The 5,807-nt window shown below is 46.0% G+C and overlaps 1 long non-coding RNA gene across 2 annotated transcripts; it reads right to left on the bottom strand.

Annotated features, from left to right (window-relative positions):
* Positions 1-573: 573 nt before the first annotated feature.
* Positions 574-5,295, bottom strand: LOC118995451 (uncharacterized). Of its 2 annotated transcripts, XR_005068274.1 has the most exons (4): positions 5,127-5,295; positions 1,958-2,079; positions 1,458-1,482; positions 574-1,325 (listed from the first exon to the last, which is right to left on the bottom strand). It is a non-coding gene; the product is annotated as an uncharacterized LOC118995451 (long non-coding RNA). The 2 variants fall into 2 exon arrangements; XR_005068273.1 differs by lacking the exon at positions 5,127-5,295 and adding an exon at positions 2,630-3,790 and having other exon boundaries at positions 574-1,482.
* Positions 5,296-5,807: the final 512 nt, after the last annotated feature.

Consider the following 5,807-nt stretch of genomic DNA (forward strand, 5'->3'; position numbering starts at 1 on the left):
CCTGAGTGGGCTTCCTGCTACACACCGGAGGAAGTGGGCCCCCAGGGCCAGAAGAGTTTTCTCTCTTCTGTGTCAGACATGCGAAGACACTGAGGCATGTGCTCGCCCAAGGCTAGGGTAGAACTCAGCTTTTCTAGTTTCTAAGACCAGAGATCTTGCTATTTGGCCACGCTGCCTAAACTGACAAGTCGGCCTAGAAATCACTGAGCTAGTTCAATTGACATTAGTTCCGGCCGTAGCCAGCTAGCTCAGCTGATTAAAGCATCATCCCAACATACCAAGGTGTCGGGGTTCGATCCCCTGTCAGACCACATGCGAGAATCAACCCATGAATGCAAGGAGAAGTAGAGGGAAAGAGAGAGAGAGAGAGAAACATTGATTTGAACTGGAACAGCAAATCAGTGTTTCTCTCTCTTTCCCTTCCTTTCTCTCTAAAAATCAATTAAAAAAGAAAAAAGAAACCAAATCTTTTGGAGTTCCAAATCTTTTGCAGTCATACATTAAAAAAGACATTAGAGATAATGCCATTCAATCCTACATTTGTGGACAAAAGTGAGACTCCAAGTAGGCAGTTTATTTGATTACCAGTAGGCAGTAGCGTGGTCAGCACTTGGATGTTTGTCTTCCAAATTCCATTTCCTCTTGGACTGCACTGAAGTGCAGTGCAACCTTGTCCAGTACACGAGTCACACAGAACCGGCACAGAGGGGCTTTCTGGCTTTAATTTACAGGATTCAGAGGAAGAGACGACAGCTTCCGGAGTGAACTAAGAGAGCAAGGAGACCCAAAAATGATGGGTGGATTTTGTTCAAAACCTGTGATTTCTACAAATAAGAAAGAACAACCAGATAACTTGACAAAACATGATCAGGAGAGCGCCACATATTAAAGCCTATGAGACAGGGTCAAAGGTCGGTTCAGAGGAAAAGTCATTGTTAAACCTTTTCAGCCTAAGACAATGTGAAGGAAGTGATTATGTAAGTCAAGGAGATGGGGAAAGAATAATTTTTTTAATCTTAGAAAAGAATTGAGAATGAAAGCAGAGTCTGATGAAGGTGAAAACAACATCCTTGGAATTGATTGTCAGGTGACCCGGGTCCACGGGTCTCTTGCATTTTTGCCCCTCACTGGCTGCTGTTGTTCTGGACGGTCTCTTCCAGGAGATTTGTGCAGCCAACAGCTTCGCCAGGTAGAGTGCCTCCTTCCAGAGCCAAGGGCAGGTGTCCTTAGTGTCCATTTAAAAAGACTCAAGGGCCTGAAACATAGGATCCAGATTCCTCTCCTGTAACTTAAACCACCACGTGAGTGGGCGTCGTGGTGTGGATCTGTGGGAAGAGGGGTGAGGGAACTGGCACAAGGCTGGTCCCCCCAGACCTGGGTGGCTCCCAGGTCACACCAGCAGATGACCTCGTCTGTGCGGATGTTGGGCGAAACCTCAGACCTTTGCAGGTCCTCACCTTGATGAAATTCAGAGCTGGCTCACTGGAAATAAAGGGAACAGCATTAATAAGTGATCCATTAGCAAGTCTATCTAGAAAAATGGAGAGGACCAATAAAGTTAGGAATTACAAGATGGACTAACAGACATATACTGGAAACTGTAATTCCCTCTTTTAAACTTTTATTTATTGATTTGAGATATAATTGACATATAACATGATATTAGTTTCAGGTGTATAACATACTATTTATATATAGGAAACTATAATCCTTAAAAAAGAATTATTTGTACAAATATGTGCTAATATTTTGAAAATATGAGCAAAATAAATCATTTTTAAAGAAAATGTAAAATAACCAAATTCACTCAAAAAGAAGCAGAAAACCTAAGCAGGGCAATCTCATACAAGAAATTGAGAGGCCAAAGCCAAGGTCAAGGTCTACTCAGCAGATCAGCTGCATTCTTCCAGTGCCTGCCCACTGGCGTTTCTCTGGCCCTGGATCAAAGACAGATGACCTCATCAGCCCTCAGGGGCCCATGTCTGGCTCTGCTTGAAGTTGAAAGTGGAGGTCAAATCTGCCAGCCTTGACTCCAACCTTATGATGTGATACAATGACCAACTTCACTGCATTTTCTCACTGGAGAAAACAGAGAGATAAAAATAGTTTATATCAAATAGTCCAAACACTAATTTCTGATGAGCCCTATTTGGTTACGCTGTTTTCTTTCTTTATAAAACGTCAACCTTGCCCCATCAATCCTGGCTCAGAAGTGACTGATTCTGCTTTGACAGGAACAGCAGCATCCCCAGAAAGACCGCTGGGGTGCACACCAGTGCATTCCTTGGGTTCGATCTGCTGTCACATAGGACGGCCTTTCCCTGGGCCCTCCGCCCATGACCGAGCAGCAGGACCCCAGAACTTGTGAGAAGGGCACATTCTGGGGCCCCACCCGGGGGGCTGATTCAGAAACTCCAGGGGCGGCCCCCTGCACTCTGTGTCGTAAGGAGGTGGTTCCGATGCACGCTCCAGTGTGAGAAGGACTGTAAATGACCTCATGCTTGCCATCAGACAGGAATTCAGCATCTGTCAGAGCCCGCTTCCTGTTGGCTGCATCAAAACTCCTCAGAAGGGGAAAATTCCATTCCATTGCATCCCCCCTCACTATAAATAGTGAACACTGGCTCACCAGCAGCTGGAGTTCCGGCCCATCCCCGGCCGGAGCGCTCTGGGCTCAGCAGGACAGCTGCTGCGGAGCACCAAGAGTGGGGAAACAAGGGGTGTCCACGTGCCCACGGGAAAATTCCACCAGCTTTCATCCTGGCTCAGTGACCTCGGAGCACTTCTGCAGTAGAAGATTAGAAAGCAAGGGTTGCCCCATTTTTTTTCTTAGTGAGGAAAACTAAACTGCAACTAATTCACAGTTTACAGCCCCCATTCCTAAATAAAAGTGGGATTAGAAATAGCAAGACTTGAGGCAACCGAACTGGATGGGCCAGAAACTCGAATCCTTTCCCTGCCCCTGTTACTAATCTACCAGGCGACCTTGGGAACGCTACTTAAGCTTTTAATTCTTTAATATTCCGTGAAATATGATAGTAACCCCTCCTTCCTTCTGCCGGGTGTCAGGCACTCCTAATCCTACTACCACCCCTGGGAGGTGTTCCTACCCCCACGTTCCGGAAGAGAAGGCTGAGCTCAGCTCAGAGACTGCCCCGTTGGTGATAGAGCTTGAATCTGAGCCCAGGTCTACTTAACGTCAACAGCCAAGTTCCTAAATTCTACATTCTTCCACGTTCAGCCTAACTGAGGGGTGGCTGCGGCGTGTCAGGCTGCACCGGCAGCCAGACAGAGTCCTGCTACAAAGAACCCCTCCCTCTGTGAACAAAGCAAACCCCTTGCTTTCACCTTTATTGACAAACAGACCCAACTGAAGAGTTCCATGTTTTTACATCCGAACACACCTGACGAGCAAGATCTCTGTAACAATAATATCTTGCAGAGAAGAGATTTTAGCCAGCAGAAAGTAAGACCCTGGTTCTTGCTTTGAAGAATTTTTGAAAAAAAAAAAAAGACTTCTGTTTCTATCCGCCCCTCCCCCCGCAAAAGGATGAGTTGGAGTCCAAATCCTAGCAACTCCAAATGTGACCTTTGGAAATAGGATCTTTGCAGAGGTGACCGAGCCACAGTAAGGTCACTAAGGGTGGGCCCTACGCCAACATGATGGGGTCCTTTTAGAGACGGGCACGCACACTGGGAAAGACATGTGGAGACCCACGTGGAGCATACACCACATGACGGGAGTGAGGCACCTATAGGCCAAAGAATGACAAAGATTGTTGACAAACAGCAGAGCTAGAACGAGACAAGGAAGGATACGCCTACACGTTTCAGGGGGAGCAGGGGCCCTGCCGACACCTTGATCTAGGCCTCCTGGCCAACAACATTTCTGTTGTTTCGAGTCACCCACTTCGCGGTGCTTCGTAGCCGCAGCCCTACGATGTCACAGGCTTGACCTCGTCCAGTCCTGCCAACAACCCAGGGGAGTGGGCTTATGGTTCCCACTTACACTGTCCCATCCTCGCTCATTTTAGGAAAGAGTCTGGCGTGGCTGAGTAAGACTGAGAAATTTCCCGAAGATCAGCCAGCTAGAAGGGGTGGGGCACGGGTTTGATCTCGGCCATCTGACCCCAAAGCCTTCCTTCCATAGTATCCTGCTGCCCACACTGTAGCGCAGGCTCCAGGGGAGTGCCAACCCCAGTAGAGAAAACCTAGGCAGTCCCTCAACCACCGAGGCCAGTGTTTATGGCCTTGTCTTATTATTTTGCTTAACGTAAAATTGCAGGTCAGATTTAATAGGTTCGTACCAAAATACAGTAAATGTAAAATGGTTTCCAATGAAGTCACTGAGATGACTCAGACCCTGCTTCTATTAATATAAAGCAATCAATAGTGAAGTCTACTTATCTATAATAAAGATGATAAAACCAGTAATATAAGAAGTACTATGGCTTCCATTTCTCAGTGGATGAAACTGAGCCACTGCAGAAAGAGGGGGGCGCTTTGCCCAGAGGACGTGCTGTGATGAGTTCAGAACCAGGGCCTGCAGAGTCCACTCATCCACCTTACTCTTAGGCCAGTGGACCCAGCCTCCTTGGGAAGCAAATATGTATGTGATGAATTCCACATGCGCCTGTTTACAAAGGGATGGCGTAAATGTGATCCTTATTTTTCCAATGAGATTTTCCCCCTGAATTAGCCCAGTGGAAAACATAAACGATTAGGGCTGCAGATGAAAGAATCAAATGTCTGTAATATTTAGGACATTAATTTGTTTCCTTCATATTGAAATCACACATTCCCTGGAATAATATCTTAATTAATAAATATTGCTATTTTTAGTTTCACACCGAGAGACAAATTTATTCAAACTCCTCACAGACATCTTCTTCAACGTGAATGTCTTCTTCATCTTTAGGGCCCTTTCTTCTCCTGCCTGAGCACTTGAAGTCTCCAGTAAGACACTGTCACTGGAAATGTTACCTCCTTCGTGTTTTCCTTCTAAATGGAGATCGTCATTGCTGCAAGGATAACTACCGCTGGTGCTTTTAGGTGATCTTTAGGAGTTCATTAGCAATGATAGACAAGACAATTGTGAGGTTCTCCTTCTAAGAATAGTAACCAACCGACTGTGTGTTGAATTTCTTTGCATCCTTCTTTGTCAGTTGTACCAGCAGATCATTTCCACAAGCTTCCAAAATCGGGGCTCACTGGACTTATTTCAGGTTAGTGGGTCCTTCCCAAGTGTGTAGAACACTTTCTCATGCACAACAACACAAGAAAATTTGCCCTGGCTTGTGTAGCTCAGTGCATTGAGTGTGGGCCTGTGAAGCAAAGGATCACGGTTCGATTCCCAATCAGGGCACATGCCTGGGTTGCAGGCCAGTTCCCAGTGGGGGACACATGAGAGGCAACCACACATTGATATTTCTCTCACTCTCTCCTTCCCTTCCCCTCTTTCTGAAAATAAATAAATAAAATATTTTTTAAAAACACAAGAAATTTTAGAAGAACGCCCCTGTAAGGAGATCCCTCTCTGTTTTGTGAGGCCTAACTTTTGGGCAATGAAAGCTTTGGCCTCGAGGTAACAGCACCAAGATCAGATATGGGGGGCGGGGATGCCTGAGATTACATAGTGATAAACTCCATGGTGAAATGATGACTTTTCAATGATGAAACTAACACTGAACCTTTTATTTTAAGTTGTATTACCTTGCTTATATGTGGATAACTCAAGCAGAATTCCCTGGGAAAGCTCCTGAACCGTCAGATTAGCACAGCCTTGGGTCTCCGAGGTGTGGACGAGC

Source organism: Sturnira hondurensis, unplaced genomic scaffold (genome assembly GCF_014824575.4).
Source record: "Sturnira hondurensis isolate 20B ecotype Veracruz unplaced genomic scaffold, ASM1482457v3 Scaffold0010128, whole genome shotgun sequence".
In the NCBI taxonomy this organism is placed as follows: domain Eukaryota; kingdom Metazoa; phylum Chordata; class Mammalia; order Chiroptera; family Phyllostomidae; genus Sturnira; species Sturnira hondurensis.